This window comes from Fukomys damarensis, unplaced genomic scaffold (assembly GCF_012274545.1).
Source record: "Fukomys damarensis isolate Sample0158 unplaced genomic scaffold, DMR_v1.0_HiC HiC_scaffold_39, whole genome shotgun sequence".
Lineage (NCBI taxonomy): Eukaryota > Metazoa > Chordata > Mammalia > Rodentia > Bathyergidae > Fukomys > Fukomys damarensis.
The window spans coordinates 25556452-25568696 of record NW_022900951.1 but is presented as its reverse complement, the minus strand read 5'-3'; the positions used below and the strand labels follow the sequence as shown (position 1 = coordinate 25568696).

The 12245-nt window shown below is 36.4% G+C and overlaps 1 protein-coding gene across 1 annotated transcript in view; it reads right to left on the bottom strand.

Moving 5' to 3' along the window:
- The window catches only part of LOC104854687 (melanoma-associated antigen B3), a 75737-nt gene extending 74151 nt beyond the window's left edge, over window positions 1-1586 (bottom strand). Inside the window, exon 1 of the mRNA XM_010613274.1 lies at window positions 1541-1586. The gene's annotated coding sequence lies outside the window, so the exon portion shown is untranslated. The remainder of the gene's footprint in view (window positions 1-1540) is intronic.
- Between the last annotated feature and the right edge of the window lie 10659 nt (window positions 1587-12245).

The window sequence follows — 12245 nt, the reverse complement described above, 5'->3', positions numbered from 1 at the left end:
GAACCACTGAAGCTAAACAACCGTTCTCTTTCCATAAATATGTGCTTCTTCCTGAATGGCAACTCTAGCATTGATTTAATAATCCTACCACATAGATAAAGGTTATCAAGATTCCCCAATTATCAAATAATTCCTTTCCTGACACTACCCAATCCAGAAATTTCTCCCTCTTCCTCAAATCCTCCTTAAAATCAACCAGTACAAGCCCCAATACACATGCTTCCTCTGATATGACTTTTGCAAGCTGCAGCAAGTTCAATAAACATTGACTACAGTTATATTGCAGGTGGTCTTTGGCTGATGACTCTGGACAGAAGATAAGAAAAAGTTTTATAAATTTGGGATTTGGGGTTGGTTTTGAAAAGTGGACTCTTTAACTAGCCAGGATATATAAGGAGAATGGGCTTGAAGCAAAGCATAAAGAAAATGAGGCAGCAGAGTACAAAATTTGTTAGGAGACAATGAATCTCAGACTTCGCCCAGAACTGTTACAATGTTAGGAGAGTAATAGAGAAAGTACGAAAGTATGGGGGCGGGTTCACATTGTAAAAGCCTTTTTCGACCAGGTCAAGGATATTGACAAGCCATGGGAAGCCCCAGGAAGGTTTGGAAAAGAGAAGAGAGTTTTCAGATTTGTACAGTAGGCCATTAGGATTTCTTTCAATATCCATGTGGGCAAATCCATAGTGAAGTACTTTCTGGAGAAGGAAAAATCATTTGGACCACTGGGAAGTAGCAGTATGAGGGGGCATCTTTACCTAATTTACAAAAAAAAAAAAACTTTCACAGAAATCCAGCTGCTACTAATAATTGAATATTTCTTTCTTTGATTTGTGTTGTTTTGGTGAGCCCCAGAATAGCAGTTCAAAGTGTTTAATTGGTTTTCCTCTATTCAATTTTATTAAGCTGTCCTGGGCTCTTGAGTCGGCAAATTTAGCAATTTTTTTTTTTTAAAGCTGAGCTTGCTTTCTCTAGAAGGTTTTCTTCCAGTTTATTCAGCTTAACTTCTCATATCTGATGCTGAACACTCACCAGCTGCTGGGCATGCAGGAAAAAAAACGAAAAAAATTTCAGTAATTGTATCTGAAGTTTTCTATTTTGCCTCAGACTATGTGCAGCTCAAAGAGAAACAGTATGAACAAGTTTCCTTCTGCTGTTGGACAATATGCCCAATAATTAACTTCTTGTGAATGCCCGAAGGTATCACTGTCTCCCACAGCATGGCATTATAGAAAAAAAAATAATCCTGGCAAGGTCTCAGAGGAATTAGACAATACCACTTCTCTGCCACTGAACAGCTGTGTGATCACGTATGCAGTGATTGTGGTGATTGACATCCAATATCCATTCCTTCCCAATATTTATTCTACACCAAATGTGCCCGACTTTGGCTGCACAATAACATTTAATGTTACAGAGCAATCATAGAAAACCTCTGGTTTAAACTAATTGTTGCTGTAACGAGTCCATCACTTCGTTGTTGGTGACTGATCAATGTGACTCAATAGAAAATGATGACTAATTCCTAGTAATTGCTTACCTTAGTCTTGTCTTATCCAGACTGGGTGTGCTCTGGTGTCTGTGGTCTGCTGGAGAGGTGATTGGTGACTGGTTGACCTAAGATAAAGAGCCTCCTTCACATATCTGGCTGTTGGGCAGGGCAACAGGAACAATGTATCTCTCCTCTCTAGCAGGCTGTTCTGGGTTGCTTCACATGACAGCAATGCTCAAGAGCAGCAAAAACAGACAAGTCACACTAAGAAAGAATGTCTCAACTCTCTCTGTGTCATGTCCACTATACTTTCATTAGCTGAAGCAAGTCACATTGAGGAGATTGGAGCAAGTGTGGAAGGGGCTATCCAAGGATGTGGAAACAGGGAAGTGTGAATGAATGTCTCAGCAATTTACTATATTCATTGTGTGCCAGGTAAAGCGCTAAGCTCTCTGCATACAACCATTTATTCAAACCTCATGAAAACTCAGTGAGGTAAGCAAAATACACTCATCCAATTTCACAATTCTAGAAAATGAGGCACAAAATGGTTAAGTAACTTGTCCAAGGAAGATTGCACAGCCACTAAGAGAGGAGCATTAGTATTGGAACTCATTTGGTGTGATACTAGATTTCGCGCTCAGTGTCACACCATATATACCTGAGGGATGTACCTTACTGCTACAAAGGAGACACAAGAAGACACAACTCCGCTCCTCTTCTGGAGATTATCATCTGTGGAACTGAAGTCTGATGCAGACACAGTCGTCTAGACAACACACCATGAAGTTCAGAGCCAAGAGGTTTATCATAGCCAAAGTTTTCACAGCCTGTCTTGGAGTTCACCCTATTTTCTTGCTCTGTAAATTAATCAGCTCCTTATTGTATAAATAAGAGTGAAGGCAATTTTTCCGTTACTTGCAACTGGAAGCATTTTAATATTTCAACAGCTAAATCACACACCTTTACAGTTTTAATTCTTGCATGTATAAAATATAAATCTTGAATTAGATGATTACTAAGGCTGTTTCCAGTATTAGCATTTATGATTTTAATGACACTGTTGATAAGGGGCGCAGTTTGATTGCTGATTACAGTGGAGGGTCTATACAGTAGTAAAAAGATTAAACATTGGGAAATATTTACCTTTGTTTTTGTATTAGTTTTCTGTTGCTGCTGTAACAAATTACCACAAACTTGGCAATCTAAAACAACACAAATTTATTATCTTTCAGTTTGATAGGCTAGAAATTTAGCAGGAATCTCACTGGGCTGAGATCAAGGTGTATACAGGAATATATCTCTGGAGTCTCCAGGGAGTAATCTGTTTCCTTCATTTTTCTAATTTCTAAAGACCATCAACATGCTTTGTTTTGCATCTCCCTTCCTCCATCTTCTGTTAGGAAAGGCAAGTTCAGTTATTCTCACATCATAGCTTTCTGAGCTTTGTATCATTTCATCTCACTCTGACCACAGACACAGAAGTTCTCTGCTTTTAAGGACTAATTCGATTAGGTGGAGACTACTGGATAATCTGTGTAAATTTCCTTATCTCAAGGTCTCTAACAAACCCTTAATCTGATATTCAAGGTAGCACATTCACAGTTTCTGAGGATTAATTAGAGCATGAGCATCTTTAGAGGCCCCATTATCCTACCTGCCACAGTTTTATTGGTGATTGGATTAATGAGCAGGGCATATATATTGACTTTGTAAATTCTAAACGGGTATATTTTTCCATTCCTGTTCATGAAGCTACCAGACCTTACACAGTGAAAATCTTGAAAGTGCAAGAATGAGCAAAAACCATAAAATTATTCATAACCTACCTTCAAGAGTTATAGATAATAACACTTTGGCCTATGGCCTTTGGCCGAATTGGTTTAGCCTCTATGCACAAATTTTTGACAAAAATTGAATCACACTGTATGTATATTAAATGGCTTTTCTTTTTATGTACCACAAAATTATGAACAAACATTTTTTTTATTTTAAAGACTGCATAGTTCCCCATCATATAGATACAACTGACACAAGTTTTTAATAAATGCTTTATTGTTTGCCATTTACACTACTACTCAGTTTTTGTTTTTATCAATAAAAAGCATTCTTGCATACACATTTGCTCACAAATAGTTGGGTACATTCTCCAAGTTCAGAACAAATTACTCACTAAGATAATAGATTAAGAATATGAGTTTCTGGAAGTGGGGTTTTATGCCTCCCTTTAAAGACTCTTATGTTTATAACTCAAGGTGGAGTATCAGAATAACATGGAATGCTTATGAAAATGTCAATTTGGAGACATGACACTCATAGACTGAGATGGAAATGGATGTTCTGCATTATTGTTTTGTTTTATTGAGACAGGACCTCACTATGTGGGCCACACTGGCCTAGGATTCACTATTCTGTTCAGGTTTGCCTCAAACTAGTGGTGATCCTCCTGCCTCAGACTCCAGATTGCTAGGGGTACGAGCTTGTTCTGTCACACCCTAGGTTCTGCACTCTGCCTTTTCCTGAAATTCATTGTCACTTATATATAAACACCGACATTTAAATGTCATATCTCCTAAAAGAAGCTGTAAATCAAAGTTGGAAAAGCATGTATAGTATGAAAGCCAGGAGTAACCAATTTCTCTGTCCTACTCAAAGTTTGGTCCAGCTTGCCTCTTAGAGGCAACTTCTTCTTACCTTGTCACTATAAATCAGAGTATTTCCTCCAGACTCTCCAGTAAATTAAAATGCGCATATTGAATACCAATTTGGATGTATACATATGGGTTATTCTGCTAGATAATGGGAAGGGGGTGAACTCTATTGTGAACTTATTATGTCATAGACCATTCTTAAGCACTTTATTGTTTAATTTTAACAGTGCCATTAAGAAGTAGCTATTCTGCCCAATCTCCAGATGAGTCCACAAAAGCATAAAAACTTTTCCCTAAGTCACTCAATGCATAAACAGTAATTATTGAATAGATTCAAAAATTTTGAATCCAGATATCATGCTCTAACCTCTTTCCAATCAGGTAGGTGCCATTATAATTTCACTTCTGTAAGACATTATTAGAAATAGTAACAGCTATCACTTCATGGTTTGCTCTCTTTCTGCTAATCATATGTCCATTAACATTTTATTTGACCCTCACAGTAAGAGTTGATGTATCGCTTATGTAATATGAATTCAAAAATCAAACTCAATAAACTAATTTTACAAGGTGACACAGCTAGTGAGTGGCAGAGCCAAAAGCCAGTTCGTACCCTCATATCTCTGGCTGTAAAACCATAGTCTTAACCACTGTCTTATTCTAATAGTAAAGAATATGTCTCTTGTTTAAAGCATTTTGGGGAAGCATAGTGTGTTAGACTATCATCAGTAAGTATTCTTGTTTCACTTCAGATCAGAGCTAGAATTAACAAGAATGACAGACAGAACTGGTCCCAGAAGAAAAAAACATGCTGCATGATAAGAGGTGTGCTCATCTCTGCATAGAAATATTCCAGACATGCAAAGGGTCCTTCCCCCAGAGATACTCCTGAATTCTGGTTTCTCTAATTAACAGAAAAAAGTGACCTAAAACTGGGCTGTGAAGCCAGTTGGCATCTTTACGCTGAGGTTTCTAAGATCAGCATTCACTACTGCAAGCCCAGCCATCCTGCCTGGGCCAACCTGCCCTATGAGTCATTGCTGCTTGTATCACAGATAGCTTGGTTTGCATAATCAAGGGCCTTTAAGTGAAGGTTGAGCCAGGGCTGAAGGATCAAGATTCTTGAACTCTTCCATTTGTCAAGGGCAAAAAAATGGTCCCACACATGCCTAAAGGGCTTGGACTTTCCTTCAAAAAGAAAACAATTTAAATCAGTCAGGACATTTTAAAAGTACCTTATATGGTATACACGATATAAAGTATTATGAAACTCCACTTATTCATTTTTTTCCATTAAGTTTACTGGTTCATTAAAAGATAAACAGTACAGTTGTATTCATCATCAGGATCTTGTGCCTTTACATGACGTATCTTGGCTCTTATTTTTCCCCACTCCCCTGCCCTCTCTTCACCCCCTCCACTCTCCCCTATTTACAAATACTGTGTTTCAATTTTTTCCCTTTTCATATTTTTTCTTTGCTAAATCATTTATAGGAAAGGCAAAAGAAGAGCTGTAGAAAGAACGGAAGAAATGTGTTTAGGAGCAGAGCATTTAAAGAAAGGTAGGATTAATACAAACTGGACCTAAAACAAGATGGGAGAGTATAGCTTGTCATGTTAGGAATTATGACAATGAGAACTCACTGGAGTCTCTATGTTAGTGGAGACTACGTAGGAAGAACCCAAAGATACCGGAGCAGAAACAAAGCCCTGAGGCTTTGGCAGTTCTACCCTGAGGTAGTTCTTTAAAAATCACATGGCTTTCAGTTGAATATTCTGTTCACTATATCTGTCAGCACTTGTAGCTATATGTAGCATTTGGATGAAGCTATTTAAATCATAGGTTACATAGAAATCTAAGTTTTCCTAAGGGAATTTTGTTATTAAATAGTAAGCTTGGAAGGTTGAGAGGGTTTTTGTGAAATTGAAAGCAAAAAATAAGTTCTGTGGTCTTATACTAGGCCAACACTGGAAAAGCAAAATCCTCCAACTAGGTAAACAGTTTTGCATGATTTTGGCCAAAACTGAAAAATTCATAGCTTTTCCCCAAAGGATAGGAACTCTGAGAACAACACTGTCTATTCTGTAGTGTAGAGCTTTAAAATATTTTAGAGACTGGAATTAAGTCAAATTTTTCAACACAGATATCATAATGTATACAGAGAATAGATCTAAATGATTTCATGTTCAGTGCTTCAAAAAACTGTTAGTACAAAAGCAAACTCCATGAGAATTACCAGAAAGATTGACATTTTTATGACTCTCTCTTGATTTGATATCTACTTTCAAAATTTTAATACTTAATCAGTTAAGGGTAAAATTTGTATTATTGTCACCATTGCAATTGATACTATCATTCAGGGGAGAGTAAACTAGAAAAAAGAACATTAGGTTCTAGGGCCAGCCAATTTTTCAAGTATGTGTCTGTGAGTTGTTATTTGATATTGTATCTTTGGACTTTGCCAGTCTACCTAAGCTGGAGCTGTATTTCTAATATTTCTTTTCCCTGGGTTAGAGCTGGCCGCAATAGAGATTTCCATAAAATTTAGGAGGAGGATCCTCCTCCTTCTCTGAAGAGTAATGCCAAGCCCAGGCTGACCTTGTGTACTCCAGCCATGACCAGCCTTTAACCCACGTGCCCTTCATTTTCTTCAAATTTTGAGGCAGGCCTGTGTGCAGTTCTATGGCAAAGGACATTTCTTCTATTTTATGGCCTCTTGTATCATCATCTTTAGGGTCAGAGAGTGACAGTCATGGGATCTAGCTTGTTGTGAAGGTTCCAGTGTATCCTCACACTTTGTATTTATTTATTGGTACAGAGAATGAGCTCTGGCCCTTGTGCTTGCAAGGCAAGCTAAATGCCCAGCTCCATCCTCACACTTCTTCATCCCAGGTCCAGCTTCATTTCTTGCAAGCTTGTTTTTCAGAACTTCCTTGATTTCACACTCACCAGTAGACATGAAAGCAACTGCCTTATATAGACTACTTCACCAGCTGTCATGACTGCACAAGGTATAATCAATATAATAAATATAATAAATCCCTTAATTTGTTTTTTGTTCCATTGTTCAAACCCAAACAGATACATTTGATGTCATGGGGCCTCAATTGTATAAATTTTCAAGTCTATAAAATAGGAGGACACTGAAGCATATCTTAATTTCTGTTCTTTATTAGATACCACAATTTTTAGTTCTTGTTGAGAGATCTTGATGAAATTCAGTCAACTAAATTATTGCATTTCATCTCTGTAATTTTATCATATTTGAATGTATAGCAGGACATATACATAAGATATTGTGGTCTACAGGAGTTAATGTTGGAGCTCAACTATGAAAGACGGAGTTGGATTTACTTAGAGTAAGAAAGGTTACTCCAGACAAATAAAAGTACTTGGGCAAAGATATAGATGTATGAAGTATCTTGTCACATTCTGGGCTATCCTAAATGAAATATTGAGAATACTCTAGAATGGCCAGTCAAAGATGTGAGGCTAAGGAGAGAACAGGAGAGAAGCAACACCAAACAAGGATAACGCATTCTCATTCTTCTGTGCCGATCTAAGCATTCTAAATATTGGCATAATTCTATAAGGAGTCTCTGAAATTTGTTTCAGAGGGCAGTGACATAGCCATATTTTTACTTTATAAGACTCAAGGTTATAAACTTCTAAGCTCTGGAAGTAGCATGCACAATGTTTTAGAAATAGAGAGAGTCAATAAAGGAAAAACAGCATACAAGGGACAAGGAATAAGGGATGGGGATGTGGACTATTTTAAGTCTACAGTCAGAATTTGCTTGGAAAATAAAAATTTTAGCAGTCTCATTTTTTGTTACCACATTGACCTAGGTCCAGAGGTAGTTTATATCTACTGGCTAATCCATCCTTGTCCTGAAACACATAACTGGAAATTGATGGGCACCCTCTAGATTAAATAAAAACTAAACTAAATACAAAACAAAACGAACAAAAAACTGCTCCAGTGTCAAAACTTTTACGAGTGTGCTATGGTTTGAATATGGCTCCTTCAAAATTCAGGTTCTGAAACTTGATGGCCAATGTGAATATAATGTGGGCTTTTAGGAGATGATTCAAGCACAAGAGCATCCTTTCTGTTCTAAAAGGGGTTATGGTCCCTGTAGATGAGGTTTCATGCTGCATTCACCTCTCACTTGCCTTTCTGCCTTCTGTGATGATACAGTATCCCTTCCCTTTAGGAGGATAAAATAACAAGGTATTATGATGGGAACACATAGCAGCCCTCACTATACAACCAAACTAACCTTCCAGTGCTTTGATCTTGAACTTCCAGGCTCCAAAATTGTGAGAAAACAAGTTTCTGTTCTTAAGAATCACTCATTCTCAGATGTTTTGCTATAGTCACACAAACTGACTAATGTAGAGAGACAATGACCTTGAATTTGGAGAACTGTTTTGTGCACTGGCAGAAACGTGTAAACATTTTACATTTCAAACTTTTCGACAAGACACTATGATCTTAGCCATCAGATAGTTAGTCCTTAGAAGGTAGTGGAAATGTGTTGTAGGTACGCAGACATAGCTCTGATTCTTGAATCCACTATTCATTAAGTGGTTAAAGTGGCTAAGATATTTAACTTTGATGAGTCTCAAATTACTAATCTGTAAAGAACCTTAAAAATCATGACTTGAGCCAGGGATTTAGCTCAATGGCTTCAGTGCCTGCTTTGCAAGTGCTAAGGACCTGAGTTCTATCCCCGGCACCAGAAAAATAAAAATCATGACTTGAGATGTTATTGAAATGATTAAATGAGCTGCAACATATATAAAGTATTGAGCTTGTTACCTGGTACATAATATGTCTTCAATCATCAGTACATGTCTCTTACCTTTTCTTTCTTTTCTTCCTATATCTATAGCCCTATGTATCTGTGGCAAATAGTGCTATATGTGAATATCATACACACATATATTAGATAAAACCTAACCTTATGGAATACCAAATGTTTAATGATGGAGTTAAGTACTTCACATGTATTGTTTCTATTTTTAGAAACATTCTTGATTCTTAAGATTTTCATGAGAAAGAATATAAATCCCATCTTAGATGACTAAACTCTCTCATGATTACTTACATAAATGCTGCAATAGAAGCCAGAGAATCAGAATGTTGGGTTTTAATTAGAAACAATTTTAAATTTGAAGGTTAAAAATCTCAGGATAATATGCTGAAACATTCAGTCTACATTTCAATTTAGGAATCATATTCAATCTTATTTTCCTTTATATAGTCTTATCATTTTTAAAACTAGGAACTGGCTATTTAAATATGTATTACAAAATCCAGCTCACTCTGCCCTTGGTGTAACAAATCTGAAATGCTTCTGGAAATGCTGGTGGTCTCTAAGGTCTTCAGGACTAAAATTGACAGCTGAACTCTGCTCAAGGGAGCAATGGGGGAGATTAATACCACTTTGCATTTTCCCATTCACAGCATTTCTATTAGATTCATAATAATTGACCCTTGTGTGGACTTTCCACTTGGGAATCACTACAGAATTAGTACCTCATAAAATGGCACCTGCTCAATTGTCCCTCAACAACAAGTGTAATACAAATTACCTAAATTCATAAATGTGATAGAAAATGCTGCCATAATGATAATAATGGATATCCTTAGGTCTGCAGTATTTTATGTTTTCCTATGAGTTTTTTCCTCTTTCTTTCATTTCCTTAACTGAAACTATTTCAAAAAGTTGATATAAAGCGATAAAATTAAGCCATTTGGTACTAAGTCATTCCTCCCTCTTAGCCCACTCCACAGTGACTAGGCATTTTAATTAGAGCAAATCTCTTTTGTCCATGAGTAATTTTAATGAGTGTTTTTGGCTCTGCTGTTCTATATGGCTTTAAACTTGCATATATTTATTCTAAGTTTTGCTTTCATCTCTTACTGCAATTTGGTTGATTTTCAAATGAGACCAGGAGTGTCTTGGGGCCGTTTTGCTAACTCAATGAATTTGGATTGCAGAGGGAAAGCATTTTGGTAAAGGGAGTTGTTTATGTTCAAAATATAATTAGTCACAGAGAAAGTCCTAACCAACAGTGGCATCCTGGAATAGCTTTTACACATGGGTACTTTCACTTTATTTTATACTTTTTTTCTTCTTATAACAAGGAGACAGCTCAAAAGGCATACGTGCCAAAAGACCTGGACAAGAATGTTCATTTGAGCCATATTTCTTATAGCCTCCCACTGAAAAGCACCCAGCTTCCCCTCAACAGTAGAATGAGTAGATACGTCATTATGTATTCACACAGTAGAATACTAAAGAGCAATGAGAACAAATGGGACTACTCACAATTGCAAAGGCAAATACAAACATCACAAGCAATTGGTGTATGAAGCTTGGCATGAAGAAGTACACATGGAGGATTATTTTTATTTCTACAAAATTGAAGCACATGGAAACTAATAAATGCTGTTAGAAGTCAAGATTGTGTTTATATCAGGAAGGAGGTTCATGACCCTAAAGAATAAAAGTGAAACTATTAGGAAGTAGCTTGTATCTGTTTATGAATCTTGGTTATATAGATATGTTTGTTTTATGAAAATTTATTGAGATATAGAATTATGATTTGTGTGCTCCTCTACTTACACATTTTCAATAAAATTGGCAGTGCAGAAGTTGCTTAGTCTTTGGTCCTAAGTGTTGCGTTGAGAAGGCATGAGGAATTTCTGGCTAACGAATAATGAATGATAAATGTGTAAACAGTTTTGGCTTTACATTTTAGGTACCAGAAAACTCATCAGTAAGAGCATAAAAGTGAGTTTAGTCATAAAAGGGAAAATACCAGTGGCTCATTAAGCCAACAATTATACACAAATTGCCAAGATTATACTACCCAGTGTAGCTACCTCCTATTGTTCCATGGCACAAATAAGCATGTTAGGAAGGAATAATCTGTTGTCAGTTGAGCAGGGACCTTGAAAATATTTCTTCAAAAAGTGGTCTGCCATCTGGATAGGAGGTTACCGCATCAACACTGTGATTGTCTACACAAAAATGAGTCAATGAGGAAGAAAATACATGAACATGCTGTACTTACCTAGCCAGAGTGTCAGGATCTCCAGCAAGTCCAGAGGGTGGAAATGTCCTCAGCTCTCTAGTTGAAAGTCCTCATGAAAAAGTGGCCTGAAAATAACAGACATAGCTGCACAAAGGAGGTTAAGTTCTAAATAAAATAGGATAATAATCTTCTAGTTCTCAGATATCTTGTTAGAGGATTTTTCTATATAAGGATTTTACAATGAAACGTTCTAAATAATGCCTCTTGATTTGACTTATAATTTTAGGTTATGTTAAGCAAATTTTGTTGTTCCAAACAACAAAAATTAATTTTTATCAATTGCAAATACATCTATCTCTTAGAATAACTTCTAAATAGAAGGTCCACTAGAAGCATTTTTTGCTCATTTTCCCTAAATAACTTAGTTATTGATATATTTCCAAAACCAAGTAATTTTGTATAACTACTGCAATAAAACTATATTGTGTATCTATAACTATTTTTGATTGAATGTTTGTATTAAAATAAATGTGACATTGTGTTTTCCACAGTATTTTGCAGTTTAAAATGAGTCATTTTTGTTTCTTTGTACAGTGGTACTTTGGTTAACGAATTTAATTCTGTCCATGATTCTGGTTACAAACAGAATTGGCTGAGAACTGACCAAATATTTAGGTTTAAATTAAATAGGTTGAATGTTGACCTTGTGGGTAAATTTGATTTGGCCATTGTTCAATTCAGTTTGTGAACAGAATGGTGGAAAAAATTAAGTTCGTGAACTGAGGTACCACTGTATGTGTGCAATATAAGATCCAGTTATCTTTTTGTTTTAAAGGACTTTTCATCCATTTCACATCATTGTTTTATAGGAATTTAAAAATTTGGATTATTAAGCAATAAGACACGAACATATAAAGTATAAATGCATTCAGGGGGCTGCAGGTGTAGCTCAGTAGTACCTCAGTGGTAACTCCAGCATTCCTGAAGGCCTGGAGTCAATCCTTAGCACCACATAAAAAGAAACAAAGAAAAGATCCATTAATGAATTTTA